The 16,288-nt window shown below is 44.0% G+C and overlaps 1 protein-coding gene and 1 pseudogene across 2 annotated transcripts in view; one reads left to right on the top strand and one right to left on the bottom strand.

Annotated features, from left to right (window-relative positions):
- The window catches only part of STOX1 (storkhead box 1), a 49,524-nt gene that overhangs the window by 16,586 nt on the left and 16,650 nt on the right, over positions 1 to 16,288 (bottom strand). The gene's annotated exons all lie outside the window — the stretch shown is intronic.
- LOC308634477 (small ribosomal subunit protein uS9-like) lies at positions 13,351 to 13,784 on the top strand (annotated as a pseudogene). Its single transcript has one exon. The product of its transcript is annotated as a small ribosomal subunit protein uS9-like (transcript).

The following is a 16,288-nucleotide window of genomic DNA, read 5'->3' as shown; positions in this document are numbered from 1 at the left end:
TTTTCTATGACTGACAAGCAATTACCACGAACTTCGTGGTTTAAAACCACACAAATATATTATCTCACAATCTATAGGTCAGAAGTCTGGCAGCTTGACCGGTGGATTTGGTTAGCCTGTGATTTTTACCTAGAGGCTCTTGGGGAGAATCTCAGGTTTCTGACAGAATTCAGTTCCTTATGGTTGTAGGACTCAGGATTAAAGGTCCCTATTTCCTCAATGGCTGCCAGATGTGAGGGCCTCTCAGCAACTCAAAGCCATCTACATGTCTTGTCACGTTGACCCCTTCATCTTCAAGGAGCAGTGGCTCCTTCTCACACCTCAGTTTTCTCTCATTGCCCTTACGATGTCTATTCTGCTTCTAGACAGAGACATTTCTCTATTTGTAAGGACTCATGTGATTAAATTGGGTCCACCCCAATAACCCAGAATAATCTTCCTAACTTAAAATCTGTAACCTCATTCCCTTTGCAAAGTCCCTTTTGCCCACATAAGGTAACATATTCACAGGTTCCATGGATTAGAATGGGGACGTCTTTGGTGGACCCACCACAGGCATAAAGGATAGGGACAAGGAATTAAAGGAGAAAGACAAAAGTTGTAAACTGCCCTGTTTCCCTAAAAAGGCTGGGCATATTGTTTCTTTGCCTTTCAGGCAAACTGGGGACAGCTTTGAAGTGAATCTTCTTCACAAGATTCTGGAGGCCAAACAGGCAGGGAGGACCAGCAGCTTTTATTACTGACAGTCACGGTGATGAATTAAAATAGCACTGTACAAAATGGGGAAGAAAATTCAGACCAACATTGTTGTGTGAATAATAGACTAATAAAGGTTTCCTAAAAAACAACACTTTTTTTCTATTCCCATAGTCCTCACATTACAAATGGGCCCTGTAGGAGGGGTAAGCCACCTCTCTTCTCTGTCTCAGTTCCCTCACCTGTACATTGGGGCTGAGCTAGATCAGCATTTCCCAAAACGCATTCTGAGGAACATTCATTCTGTAAAGTTCTGCAAGAAACAAAGGTCCCAAATGTTTTGAGAAATCCTGCTTGGAGTCACAATGACCTGGTTAAAGGCTCCGAGAACTTCTGTAATGAACAATCTAGTTTATTTAACCCTGTTCCTGATCATATTTGACAACAAACTCCATCTTCCTAACTAATGCCTATTATTGCCCTTCAGCTACAATTTCTCTCCATTCACACTAGCCTCTACCTGAATAGTTCACACTCTCTCATCTCTATGTCCTTGTCCACATTTTCTCCACCTACAGCAGTCTTCCCCATGACTCAGTGTTTCAAAAGCCTCTCTCTCACTTAAGACCTGACTCAAATGCTGACTACCATAGAATGTTCTCTGACCCCAGCAGCTGGAAATGGTGTCTTCCTCTTGTGTCCTACTTAAGAAACATTTAATGTGAGGGTACCATGGTTTCAAGCTGGGTACTCATAGTACACTGTTATAACACCACCATCCCTCCATCATTCCTATCCAGCAAATATTTATTGAGTACCTACTATATGCCAGTTATCAGGGGAACCACAGTGAATAAGACTAAGTCCTTGCCCTCAAGGGGCTTCAATTCTAGTGAAGAGCAGAGGTTAGAGGCACTAGTGACCTGAATGCTATTCTCAGACATTTGGGGGAGCCTGGGCAGGACCATCATGAGGAAGAAGAGCCAGATTTTCCCTGTGGGGTCTTGCAGCACCTATGGCAGCTTTGGATAATAAGGGAAGTCCTGAAATTGATTAAGCAGACCTGGGCTCAAATCCTCCACTTCCACCGACTGTGTGCCCTCTTTGAGTATTAATTACTGACCTCAGCTGTTCAATATGAATAATAATATTTGCTTAAATTTTTGTGGGAAAACATCTGAAAATACCTGGGATAAGATTTGACACAGGTTCATTCTTCCATCAATATTTAGCAACTTTAATTTTCTTCCCAAATTAGGGATATTACACCTGATCATCCCTTGTTCCAGGTCATTATTAGTACTCCCAAGTTTTTCTTGTAGGGCACTAGTTAGGTACATGGGTGGATTTCTCGGCCAATCATGGCTTTACTTTTCCCAACTATCCTAGCCTATTTGACCAGACACCAATTCTGACCATGACCCTCCCCTCATCCAGGAGGTAACAGATTATGTTGGGTAAAGCCTACTGTTAGCTATACCTTGTTTTTAGAGGTATACGCCTCCACAGCCCATCCTATTCATTAATATTTCACTGTGACACAATTCATGTAGGTTAGCCCATCCACACACTCACTCCCAGTCACTTTTTCCCTCTTCTTCCAGTGTGGAAAGAGGAAAGCCCAGTACTCAATTTCCAGACTCACTTAAAACTAGAAGACATGTGACATACAACTATGGCCAATGGGATTTTAAAAGACCCTTTCTTCATCTATTACTTTCGTCCTTGATTCTTTCTTTCTCCTTGGATCTTGAAGAGAAAACAGCCATCTTGTGACTGTGAGAGGACAAGCATGATGTCACCCACTACAGAAGTCAAAGCAGAACAAGTGAGCCTGGGGTTCGGCCAGCCAGCCTTGCTGAGCTGTGCTCACACCAGGCTATCTATCCTCAAGTGTCTCCCGTATGAGACAAATTGACCCCTCACTTGTTTGTCATTTTTAGAGGACTTTCTAGAATCTGCAACATAACATATCTCTAACCAAAATCCCTGCCCAAAGACACTCGACATTTATTGCCTCATTTTTTTTTCTGCTGTGAGCAACATGTTTGTCTTGCTAAGGGCTCAATAAAAGTTTCTGGGTCCGACCTCCAGGTGATGCTCTCCTGGGCACCTCCACTACTGTGAAGCAAGAATGCCACATGGATGGATATTTACAGAAAATGTACTGGGTTCCTGTAGCTTTGCACATATCACATCAAGCTGGGCTGCGGAGGCTTGGGAGAGGCAGAAGCTTCAGCTTTGACTAGTATTGCTAGGTTTTAACTGTGTGGGGAAATCTGTACTAAAAAATTTGCAATAAGCACTCTTCTAAAGGAGAAAGAGTTTCTTACTGTGTGTGGAAATCACAGAACAGGTTGCTCTGGAAATTGATAGAATTACAGCCCTGAGCACAAGATGCTTTTCAGTCTCTCCCGAAAGGAAGTCTGTGAAATGGAGACCAGAAGCCAATATGACCATTAGTGTCCATGTATTAATAATTAACTCAGGACTTAGAAGCAAATATGGACAACCTCATTTATCCTTCAGGAATGGGTAATGCCCTGCCATTTGTTGATCCTGAAAGAGCCTGGACTCACCCTGGCCCCAGGTTTCCGTGGCTGGGTCTGCCTAGAAGTGGATCAAGCCCTGCAGAAGCCTCCTGCTCCAGTGAGAACCAGACTCTGTGGTAACAGGAGCTGGCAGAGGGCTCCACATTGCATCATGAGATAAACATACAATCTCCTACCCCAGACTATACACATGTTCACAGACTCCACCAAAAGCATCACAGAAATCACAGCCTCCGGCTTCCCTCCTATTGATGGAGGAGGGTATTGGGAAAACCAGGGCAATGAGCAGGATCTGCCCCAGGATGCAGAAGGCCTCTCCATGACCACAGATACTTCCCCATGCCGCCTCAGCAGGGCTGTTCTGCCAGGCTGGTCTCCTTCCCTCCTGGCCCAATCTGAAAAGCATCATTGAGTTTCTGCATCAGTGGTCCCTTCCAAGTCCCCAGACCATCTGCCCGGTTCCAGCCTCTTTTGAGTTGATCAGACTTCTCTGGCCTCTGAGATATTAACGTTTAAAAGATAAAAGCCACTCTGGAGAAATAATTCACATAAATGCAGTTTCACTGAGAAGCATTTCTAGGCTGGTAGAAACTTTAGGGATACAAAGGGTTCAATTTTTTAAACTGCAGATTCCTTTCTCTTCAGCCCAGAAGTAAAAGTCTTCATATTTCATCTGGGCAATTGTGACTGTACCTCAGCAGGACTTCAGCCTCTTTTCCCAAGGCCAATCCCTTAAAAAGCAGATATAAAGTTCACAACCCCTGAGAAGTCTTGAAAGGGGCTCTAGGCCACCGACTATGATCTCTATAGGAGAGGGTCACTTGATTGCTGCTTCTAGGAGTTGACCACCCACTTCACAGTGAGCCATCCACCACTGCATATTTGACCCAGGTCATCCAGAAGATATCCCCAGAGTGTGGCCAGGAAGAACCTACTAGAATACCCTGCAAAGGCTATCTGACCTCTTCCTTGGTCTCATACGGACACGGCTCAAAGCCACCACCCCCACTAAAAAAAAAAAAAAAAAAAAAAAAACACCTTGGGTTGCAGCCCAGGGAAGAAACTCCAGCATCTTTTAAAATATACTTGCTTCCTAGCTTATGGTTTCTCTAGTCCTCTCTTCCTCATTTTCAGGTATCTTAAGGTCAACACTCTCCATTTATTCATGAACTGACCTCTCTCCCAAGGACACCACAGATAAATACTCCGACTCTCCACAAGCTGAAGCTTTTTAACTCCAACTCACTTCACCAATCCAGCACTTGGCCCACTGCCACTCCTTCCTTCCCTATCCCAGGCTCCAGCCTGGCAGCCCAGTGAGCAGGCGCTGCAACTCCAGTGGAGGGAGCAAAGTCAGCCCCAGGGAGCCTGCGCAGCACAGACTGCGGGTCTCAACTCCTGCTTCCAACATGGCCCAATGGAGCAACTGTCAGCAAGAAGCAGAATCTTTGTTCTTGAAGAGCTGGAGCTTTCTGAAAACACGATGGTGAAAACTTGGGATCATCAGCTGAGTTGTAACTATCTAGTGAAAGACTCTGGAGGGATTTACCCAATTCAGAAAATGAGATTACATTTCAAGGGGGAAATAAGCCCCCAGTGCTGACCTGGCTCCTGGAGAGATGTACTTATATTCCAAAAGGTTAGAGGGAGTAGCCAGAACCCTTTCCCTATCTCCAAGCAGCAAAAGTTTTCCCTCCCTCCTTTTAGAAGAGGAAGCAGTTGCCTCTTTCTCCTGTATATAATGATTTAAAAATCCGCTTTTCTCCATCCTCACCTTGGGTCTCTTGACACGTTCCTTCACATCACCCTAGGGTAAACACTGGAGCAAAGGTGCCTACACAGTTATATTTACATACCATTACTTTACCTTATTGTGTAACTCATAACTAATCTGTCTCTGAACCATAACACCTCAGGCCATGTGTTCAGAATAAAATTAATACGGGTAAATATTAACACCCAACAGTTACAGTGGCGAAGAGAACAGGATCCTATCTGTCAAGTGGTTTACCAGACAGCTCTGGGACTGGTTAGCAAGACTTGAGCAATATCCATGGGAACCAGGATCCATGGGAAATTTGTCAGCCAGGTATTAGGAAATAGGATTAGAAAATGCAGCCCAAATGGTGCCTCTGGATTTGGCTCTCTACTTTGCATGGGAGAGGAAGGGCCCCCCAGAAATTTTTAAAGATGGGCTTTAGGTAGGAAAAGAGAAGTTTATGTTGCTCTTTCCTACACGTGAGAGGAGGAAGGGTAGATTAGTGGCTACAGCCAGAGCAGGTTTGAGATTGCAGAGCCAAGCTGTCTTAGTTCTCCAGGGTGGGGTGTGTGGCCTCCTGCATTGGAGAAGCTTCTGATCCTTAGTTCCCTTTGGACTCTGGCTGATCTTCCTGTATCCACAGGAATACTAGTCTCCTTACACAGGTGAAACAAGTGCGTGGAGTAGAGATATTGACAGCTCTGTTGAAAACCGGTACCCATATGCCTGTGCAGAGAGGGGACGCAGAACACAGAGTCGATGGAGATGCCAAGGAATGTAGAGGGAAACTTCCATGAGCACCAGAAAAGGGAAAGGGGGCTCCTGTAGCCTGCATGGCGTGTCACTTTTGCATTCCCTGGCAAGCAGGAAACAGCGTCTCCCTGCAGCTGTGATTGAATCCCTGAAAACACTGAATTTATCTAAGAGGAGTTTTTGCAAACTTTGGAGTGAGGAAAAAGAGGAGTTTTTAAAATTGATTTGGATATTACATCCTTGTAAGGATCATCGATCCTGGAAAGAGACTCACAGTCTACAAAGACTTCTTTTTGCCACTCTTGGGTGAGATGAATGCCCATTAACCCTGGGGTTCTGGCAGTACAGAGAAAACTGCTGACTTCTTAAGAAACTAAATGAAGGCCTGGAATCTCACTGGACTCTAGGAGTGGGAGACAGACCAGGTGTCAGTGCTGGATTTTTAAATTTTTGTCTAAGGAAAGGTGGTGTGCCAAAAAAGCATGAAGGGGGGCACTTTCCAGATGGAGATACACTTTTGGGAGTTTGTGACGTAGAGTCACGCCTTTTGAAAAGCAGACTTTAGGCTTGCCAATAAGCTCAAATCAGATGCCCCTTTGAGGGGGGCAGTCAACTCAGATTATATGACTGACAGGTGAAAGGAGCTTTAAAAAATCTTGCTTCCAAAAGGCCTCACTAGCCAGGCTGCCTCTCGGCTTGGATAAGAAGGGGGCAGTTACCCCCTTCTACTGGCGAAGCAAGGAAAAGCCACTGGCTTTTGAGGGCCAAGGGTTTCCTCCAATTACCTGGGCTCTGGAGCCTGGGTGCCTGTTGTTGTTTTCAGCTCTACAAAGCTGAAAACAGGTGTGGCCACTCAGCTCAGTAAGCAGGAGGACCCAGACTCTTGAGGCTGTTTAAAAAAAAAAAAAAAAAAAATCCCTTTGTAGGGCCACGGAAGCAAATCATGAATGCTGGAGGTCTGTCTGGACCTCACACAAGAAAGGGTCGCTTTCTGATGAGGCCTCTGCTGATTGAACCTGGTGGGGTTTCTAGTGGAAGCTGAAAGGCGGGGAAGGTCAAATCACAAGAAGCTGAACTCTCCTCTGCTGGCTCTTGAGTCAGATGGGACTTTGGGCCTCCTCTTGAAATCTCACTGCTGTCGGCTTTTTGCAGTCTGTCATGCAACAGTCAGCCACAGGTGACTCTGGGGCCTGGTACACACACCTCAGGAAGGTATTTGATTATTCAATGTGGCCATGGTCAGACGTGGCCGATCCTCTCTCTAGGCCTGATACTGGGTCATGATCAGTATGAGGAGGACAGGGGGTGGAAGAGGACAACAGAGTTCCTCTGCCAAGTTTTTTAAACTCAGAATTCTGCCTTGACAATTCTCCTGGACATAGTCTGTCTCTCTCTCTCTCCCCGAGTACAGTAATCCCAAACCAGCTTGCCTAGAAAAGATCTTGGGAGATTCAGACTTAAGTAATTCTGTTTAAGTTGTGTGAAAACGACTTTTCTTGCCTGAGGTGATCTGAAAAAAAAAAACAAAAAAACAAAAAACGGTTCACTATTCACTTGGCCCAGCAAACCCCACAAAATCATGCAAATCAAGAAGTTAAAATATTTGGGTTCACCTGTGGAACTGCCCAGGACATCAAGGGTATGCATATCTGAAAAGCCACCAAGCTGCCACCAACAATCTGAAAACTGTCACTTTAGATAAGCAAGGTGTGCTGTTCCAGCATTATAACAGTGGAGTTGAGAGGTGTGGGGACAGGTGAGCTGGTGTTGTGAGCAAGGTGTTATGAGCCCAGGTCAAACAGTGGGGCTGGACACAGGGTCAGTGGTCCAAAGAGGGTGCTGAAGCTTTGCTGCACCAACTAAAAAGGTTTAGATATTGATTCTCTGGTCATTGAACAAATCCATATGAACAAAGCAAGACGTACTTACAGAGCTCATAGCTGGATTTCACCCATATGTGAGCTCTGGTACCACAATGAGATGATATTCATGGAAAAGAAACAAATTATTCCTAAACCAGAAGAGGTGGTTGCAGAGGAGGAAAAGATATCCCAGAAGATGGGGCTGGGGATGTGGCTCAAGCGGTAGCGCGCTCGCCTGGCATGCGAGCGGCCCGGGTTTGATCCTCAGCACCACATACCAACAAAGATGTTGTGTCCGCTGAGAACTAATAAATAAATAAATATTGAAAATTCTCTCTCTCCTCTCTCACTCTCTCTTTAAAAAAAAAGTTGTGAACTGCTGAGTGACTTTTTTTTTTTTTAAATGATACTGGGGATAGAATCCAGGAGTGCTCTACCATTGAGCTACTTCTCCAGCCCTTTTTATTTTGAGACAGGATCTTGCTAAGTTGCTGAGGCTGGCCTCAAACTTGTGATTCTCCTGCCTCAGCTTCCCAAGTCACAGATTACAGGCATGCGCCACCAAGTCCAGCTAAATAATCTTTCTTTAGATTTACAGCACCAGAATATCTGGTGACCTTCAGATAACATCAGAATGTGTAACACCCCTCCTTATTCTTTAATTCTGTGCATTAACTAACATAAAGCATATATATTGTTTTATGTTTAACTTGCAGAAAACTAATGTTTGTAACTAGACTCAGGAGATCAAGGTCCATTATGATGTTTGGGGGTGGGGGAGGAGACACACACCCTAAATGACCAAGACACTGTTTAGCAGGTAGCCTTTCTGCCCTCTGTACCTCCTTTCCCTTCCTATAAATGTCCTTTGGTGGACCTGAGTTCCCCAAGATGGAGCTTTGAGGATGACAGCTTCTTCCATCTCCCCACCAACTCCTCATGTCCCTAGTATTGGCTTTCAAGAAGCAAAGAGGGGACCTGGATCTGGTAGCAGCTACATGAAAGACAAATTTGCTGTAGGTTTCTTCCTTGCAGGCCATCACAAAGTCCATGCATTGTTATTCATATATCCAGCAATAATTGTGGGTATTTGCCTTCCGTCAGATTAATCCAGTAACCTGAGGAAGCTACAAGGCTTTGTAAGGTAGGATTTTATGGTGAGGTTTGTTTGATAGACTAAAACCAGAAGTCTTGGACAGAGAAGCTAAAACCAATACAGTGGGGTTGACCTCATCCTGCCTTTGGAGTTCTGCAGGCAACACCTGGGTAAGTGCTATTTAAAACAAATCAAGTGGATTTGGTCCTAGTACTTGCTGACTAGTGGAGTAACATATTATGGAAAATTTACCAGTAGCCAACTATGGAGAAACACAAGAGATGAAATCCTGGGTTCTAGACAAAAGAGTTTTGTGTTTCTGTACAATTAGAGCTTTCTGAATAAATTGTGCTGAAAACATAGGATCCCGGGCAAGCCTTGGAATATTAAGCTACAACTCTATAGATGGGAAACTCCAGACAGATTTGCCCAGCTCCAGGGGATGGGTATATATTTTAAAGGACCATGAAGCCCAAGACATTTCTAGTCCTAAAGCAGGAGCCACAAGGGCTTATCTGACCTCTGGAGAGATGTATTTACATTCCAAAAGGGTAGAGAGGCTCCAGATCCTTTCCATCCTGTCTCCAAGCAACAAAGGTTTTTCCCCCTCCTTTGGGGAGAGGAGGGAGAGACACTGCCTTTGTCCTGTGCATACAAAGCAAAAATCAAAAATTGATGCTTGACAGTCCCATGCCTATGGAGCACCTGGTAATGGGGACAGGAACTTTTGACGATAGAAATGAAATTGGGTCAGAAAGTACTGAACGCACAGACAAGACTTTAATTGGGAAAAGAAAAAGGGGGAAGGGGTTCAGATGGGGGAAAAGGGGAATACTCCTGATGGTGGATCCCCAAATACAGAAGGGAAGCAGTTGGCATGAGCACTAGGGTCTGCTATTTTTCCACTGATGAGTATGGTGATTTTTTTTTTAGGAATTTCTTTTTGTAGAAGATTCTTGGAGACGGCATGGTGTCATCCTGCACCTGCTCTCTATATTAATAATAGGAGGGATGGGGGCTGGGGTTGTGTCTCAGTGGTAGAGCACTTGCCTAGTATGTGTGAGGCACTGGGTTCCATTCTTAGCACCACATAGAAATAAAATAAAGGTCCATTAACAACTAAAAAAAATTTTTTTTAATAGGAGGGTGGAGAAAAAGGCACATTTCATACATTGTTCAGTAGTATGGGGAAGGATAGGGAAAGGTTTTTGAAGATAACAAGTTATGCATTATGGTCCTAGAGCTCGTCCACCCTGTCCCTTTTCCCCTGACTGCCTCTCATTTAGCCACTTGTATGAGAGCTTTTTCCATTGCTTTTCATGGTGTCACCTCAGGTGATATAGTTATATAACAATGAATCTGGAAACCCCTCAGGATGTCAATGTGAAAAACTCCATGAATTCCACTCCTCAGCAAAATGAAGCTGGCAAAAATGATATAAAACCATGACTGGGGCTGGGGATGTGGCTCAAGCGGTAGCGCGCTCGCCTGGCATGCGTGCGGCCGGGGTTTGATCCTCAGCACCACATACAAACAAAGATGTTATGTCCGCCGAGAACTAAAAAATAAATATTAAAAAATTCTGTCTCTTTCTCTCTCTGTCTCTCTGTCTCTCTGTCTGTCTCTCTCTCTCTCTGTCTCTCTCTCTCTCTCTCTCTCTCTCTCTCTCTCTCTTAAAAAAAAAATATGTAAAAAAAATAAATAAAACCATGACTTAGGACTGAGGGTGTAGCTCAGTGGTACAGTGCTTGTCTACCATGTGTGAGGCCCTGGGTTCAATCCCCAGTACTTCAAAAATTAAAATAAAAAAAAAAAAGATTTTAAAGTCTTTGGAAGCTTGATGCAGTAGTGTGCACCTGTAGTCCCAGCTACCAGGGAGGTCAAGGTGGGAGGAGCATTTGAGCCTAAGAGTTTGAGACTAGCCCAGGCAACATACCAAATGCCTATCTCAGGGAAAAAACAGAACAAAACAAAGTCTCTGGAATTGTTCTAAGGGCATATAACAAACATTCAAGCAAATCTACTAAAATTTGCCAAGAATAGCAAATTTCTGATAACTGAGCTAAGACCTACTTTCTGCCACACAGGGACCCCAGCTCTAGCTCAGCTTGACATAAGACACTCCAGATAGATATGGAAAGCAGGCTGTGCTCTGCTCTGAGTTACTCCATAAGGATAGAGCACAGCAGTTTTCAGGCTGTGCCTAAACCTGCGTTAACTTTTCATTTTGTAAAGCAGTATTGCCATAAGCTACTCCATTTTGAATGTAGTGTGGAATGACTCCTCACCTTGTTTGTACAAGTAACCATCATCTGTCTGGCACAACCATACGACATAAACTGGTAAGTTAATCATGCTAATAATAATGACCAACCATGGTCAGTTACATGCCTACAATCCCAGCAACTTGGTTGGCTGAGGCAGGAGGACTGCCAATTCAAAGTCAACCTCAGCATTTAGCAAGGCCCTAAACAACTTATCGAGACCCTGTCTCAAAAAGGGCTGGGCAAGTGGCTTAGTGATTAAGCACATCAGCAATCAATCACCAGTACCCACTCCCCCAAAAAAATCTTAATTGGAATCAGATTCAGCAATTTTGCCACTAGGGTTTTGTTAAAAACAACAGAGCAATCAGCTGATAATTAGCCAACCTAACGTATGTGGTATATTACCAAATGAAGTAGCCATCTTAACAGAGGTATGGGAAAGAGGTAAAGAGAGCCCTGCTAAACGTTTACTGTGTCATCCCAGGGTGATAGCAGTACATCCAAGGCTGTGCCCTCTGAGAGAGCCTCACCCAAGGCTTCACGTGTAGGGGAAGTGGATGTCACTAGAACATCCTGGCCAAGTCACAAAAGCAAGCAAAAAAAAAAAAAGGGAAGAGGAATCAGTATCCACAGTACCTACAAAACAATTACCTAAAATGTTCAGTTTTCAAGAAAAATATCACAAGACATGCAAAGAACCAGGAACATGTGGCCCATATGCAGAAAAAAACAGCAAGCAACAGAAACTGCCTGTGAGGGATGAGAGGTCAGGTTTGAAGACTGCCAAGGAGCCATAACATGTTCAAAGAGTAGAAGGAAGGAAAAGAAGATAGGAAGACAGAGATGGGGTCTCACTAAGTGGCCCAGGCTGGTCTAAAACCCACCATCCCTCTACATCTGCTAATGCTACACACATCTGAGTAAAAGCGATGAAAGAAAATCTTGAAAAATAAAAAGAGAAAAATTAATCACATACAGGGGAATTCCAGTAAAACTAACAGCTGATTTCTCTTCAGTGATGAAAGACTAATCTGCTCATTCCAGAGAAATAAATGAATACTAAAAACAACCTATTTAAAATGGCTCCCCCACCTCCCCAGTCCTGGGGATTAAACCCAGGGGTGCTTTACCACTCATCTATATCCCCAGTCCTTTTTATTTTGAGACAGGGTCTTGCTAAATTGCAGCGGCTGACCTTGAACTTGGAATCCTCCTGCCTTAGCTCCCCAAGTGTCTAGGATTATAGGTGTGCACCACCACACTCAGCTAGAAATGACTTTTTATCACCACAATCAGTCTACAATTATAAAGTAAGACACCCATGACTAAGTTTACTCATGGAGCATTAAGCTTTATGGAATGTTTCTAGAATGTCTCATTTGTTTTTCAAGTACGGAGCTGTGTATGACTTTATATGGAGGCCTGTTTCACTGCTTTCCCTTCATTCTCTCTCCTGCCACCCTGTGTAACTGAGGCTGTGTTCAGAGTGATATTCTCCTTTTAGCCACAGCCCTCCACAATGTCCCTACAATCCGAATGGCCCAACAAAACTACACACAAAGTCTGAGTACAATTAAGATGTCATGAAAATAAATAAAAGATTTCATGAGATTCTCAGTTACTGACAAAGTGTCATCTTTAAAATAAGTGTGTCCCACAGTATGAACTTCACAGAAACTTTCACAACACAAAACCCATCAGAGGCTTCCTTATAGTTTAAGAAAATTGAAAAGTTAGTGTCTTAGATACTCTATTTCCCAAAGCTCGATCATTTGGATCAGGCTTGGGTCTTGGGACCTATCCACATATGTAATATTTGTTTTTAAATCAGTTTTACTAAAATCATTAAAAAAGAAACCTTATGTTCTCACTTTTTACCCCTTTGCTATTATAGGAGATATTGCTTAGTGCATTTAAATGTCTAAATCAGATCGTGCTCCACCACAATGATATCTATGCCAAACTTTGGGAAATACTGCCCAAATCCATTGCATGGGATGAAAGGGTATATGGACGGCAATAGAAGGCACTGACTTTGCAGAGTGCTCTAAGAATGAGAACCAGCCAGCCTTCTAAGAAGGAGGCCTTTGACTTTTCTGAATTTTTAAACATCAAGTCATCACCAACTTCTGTAGTACTCTGTCACTTAAAACACTAAAAAGGCGGGGCCGGGATTGTGGCTCAGTAGTAGAGGGCTTGCCTAGTATGCGTGAGGCACTGGGTTCGATCCCCGGCACCACAAAGAAAAAAAGATATTGTGTCCATCTACAACTAAAAAAATATATTAAAAACAAACAAACAAAAACCCCAGCCCTTTTCCGGTTGCAGCACCGCGTGGAGAGGACTGCTCTCTACGCTCGCAGTCATGCCGGCCAAGGGTCCACTTCAGTCTGTACAAGTCTTCGGATGCAAGAAGACGGGTCACCCACCTCTGGGGCGCATTGCAAACCGGGCAACGGCCTGATCAAGGTGAATGGGCGTCGCCTGGAGATGATCGAGCCGCGCACGCTGCAATACAAGCTATTGGAACCCGTTCTGCTCTGGGCAAGGAGCGGTTTGCTGGCGTGGACATCCAGGTCCCTGTGAAGGGTGGTGGTCATGTGGCCCAGATTTACGCCATCCGCCAATTTCCAAAGTCCTGGTGGCCTATTACCAGAAATGTGTAGATGAGGCTTCCAAGAAGGAGAACAAAGACATCCTCATCCAATATGACCGGACCCTGCTGGTCGCTGACCCCAGTCGCTGTGAGTCCAAAGTTTGGACGTCCTCGTTCGTGCTCACCACCAGAAGTCCTACTGATAAGCCCACCACAAAGATCAGAGTTCACCTTTGTAATAAAATTGTGTGGAATATTTTTTAAAAATAAAAATAAAACACTAAAAAGGGAGAGAGAAGGAAGTCCTTATTACCAAAGCTTTCAGCTCGCAACTATATAACTATGAGCATTTGCAGAGATAGATAATTAAGGTCAGTTTAAAATAAAAAAACCCACAGCATTGGACTTTCTGATAAAGCCTCATAAGGCAATTCTACTACTATCCAGAATCTGGCTATGAAATGTGACCTGAATTTACCAAAGAGCATGCCATATTCTTAAGGTCATGGAGTGTCAGATGAGAGAAAGTTTAAAAGGATCCTGCCAAATGCTGAGACAAAAGAAACAAAGAAAGACAACAAAACTGCTTTTTGCAGGTAATTTTCAAACTGTATTCCAACAGGAATCAAAAGCTGAGGCAATGATGAAAGAACAATCATGGTAAGTATTTGAGGAACACGCCTCATCCTGGAAGTTTCCACCCTCACTAGCTGCTGTTCTGGGCTGAGAGAGGCCTTTCAGAACAGAAGGAAGGCAGAGTGGCCTGGGCTCCCTGGGCCTGCAGCATGATCCAAAGATGAATCTTCTCTGGTTGAAAGCTCCTTCCACAGACCCCAGAGACTGAAAGTGCATCTCTTGAATGGAGAGTGGGCAGAAACCATACAATTTTCCATTTTTCAAGATATACTTTTTATTCACTCTAAGTTGAAAATCATATGGATCATTCCATATTTTTAGGAAACAGTGATTTATAAATCACACAATAGGAAGAGCTCAGGAATTTCTGGCCTAACAGAATCAGTTGGAACATATCTACTCCACACTGAAGCTAAAGTCCAGTGGCCAGTTGGGGGAGAAGTTACGATTGGAATCCAAAACCCATGGACTCACAGGGCCAATAATTCCTCGTTGAATCTGAAAAAGCAAAGCCAGGGCCACATATCTATAATCCTAATAAGGAAGAAAGTTGCATCTGTGCCTAAAAATCTGGTGATTTTTTAGCACATGAAATCAAGATAGTGAAAGGCCATACTCCAGATTGATAGAATGAGACCTCCCAAACAGCATCAGAGGCTACATTTGGATCCCATGCCTTGGCCAAGTGAGGTCCACAATAATAATTAACTGCTAACATCACCCACAGCTCACTGGTGCTGGGCACTCTCTTAAGTGCCAGACGTGTACTGTTTCATTTAATGCTTAGAACAACTCCATGAGATGGATAGTCTTACTGCCTCCATTTTACAGAAGGAGAAGAGGAGGCATAGGGAGTTTCAAACTTGCCCACTGTCTCACAGTCAGTAGTTGCTTGCCTTGCATGCACACGACCTTGGGTTCAATCCCCAGCAACACACACACACACACACACACACACACACACACATACACACAAAACTAACAGTAGTTGCGATGGGACTCGAAGTCAGGCAGGCTAGTTCCAGAGCTGGTGCTCTTGACCACCAACGTATATTGAGTGCTGTTCTGAAATTCCCCCTTCCCCTTTTTAAATATCTGACTGACCAGTGGCATCATAGGTACAAGCAGTGGCATAAATAGCCCCAGAAAGGCAGTTGCAAGGAATCCTTGCTGGCCACTTGGGCTTAGGTGGTGGGCAACAATGGAACTGGCCTGGGCCTGACCTGACTGAGGTCCTCCAGAGTTGCCCCTTCTAGCTGTGATGAATGAGCAGAACTAAGGGCCAGGCTCTGTGAGCTCTGTCCTGAAAGAAAAATAAGATGAAAAATGACAGATATGTTTCCCAGGGCAGCAAATCCTTGACTATATCCACAGGGCAATGAGACTCAGTACCCTTGCCTGTGTCTACCTGCATGGTTTTTTTGGGGGGGCGGGGGGCGGTGCTGTGGATTGAACTCAGGGGCACTCAGCCACTGAGTCATATCCCCAGCCCTATTTTGTATTTTATTTAGAGACAGGGTCTCACTGAGCTGCTTAGGGCCTCACTGTTTCTGAGGCTGGCTTTGAACTTGCAATCCTCCTGTCTCAGCCTCCCCAGCTGCTGGGATTATAAGCATGTGCCACCGCACCTGGTGCATGCTTATTTTTTTTAATAACTTTTAAAATATATATATAGGGCTGGGGATGTGGCTCAAGCGGTAGCGCGCTCGCCTGGCATGCGTGCGGCCCGGGTTCGATCCTCAGCACCACATACCAACAAAGATGTTGTGTCCACTGAAAACTAAAAAATAAACATTAAAAAATCTCTCTCTTTCTCTCTTAAAAAAAAAAAAATACATGTGGGAAGGAAGTGAAAACACAAATATTAATTGTGGTTATTTTATCTCTGGTGTGGATTATGCCCTTGGGGAATATGCTCATGTATGTTCACATTTGTAAAGTTTTTATGTATATTTTTAATTTTTTGTTTGCTTTGTAGTACTGGGAATTGAATCCAGAGGCACTCTACCACCAAGACCCTGTCTCTAAATAAAAATACAAAATAGGGCTGGGGATGTGGCTCAGTAGTTGA

This window comes from Spermophilus citellus (genome assembly GCF_964194105.1).
Source record: "Spermophilus citellus genome assembly, chromosome: 15".
In the NCBI taxonomy this organism is placed as follows: domain Eukaryota; kingdom Metazoa; phylum Chordata; class Mammalia; order Rodentia; family Sciuridae; genus Spermophilus; species Spermophilus citellus.
This window is presented reverse-complemented; position numbering and strand designations above follow the sequence as displayed.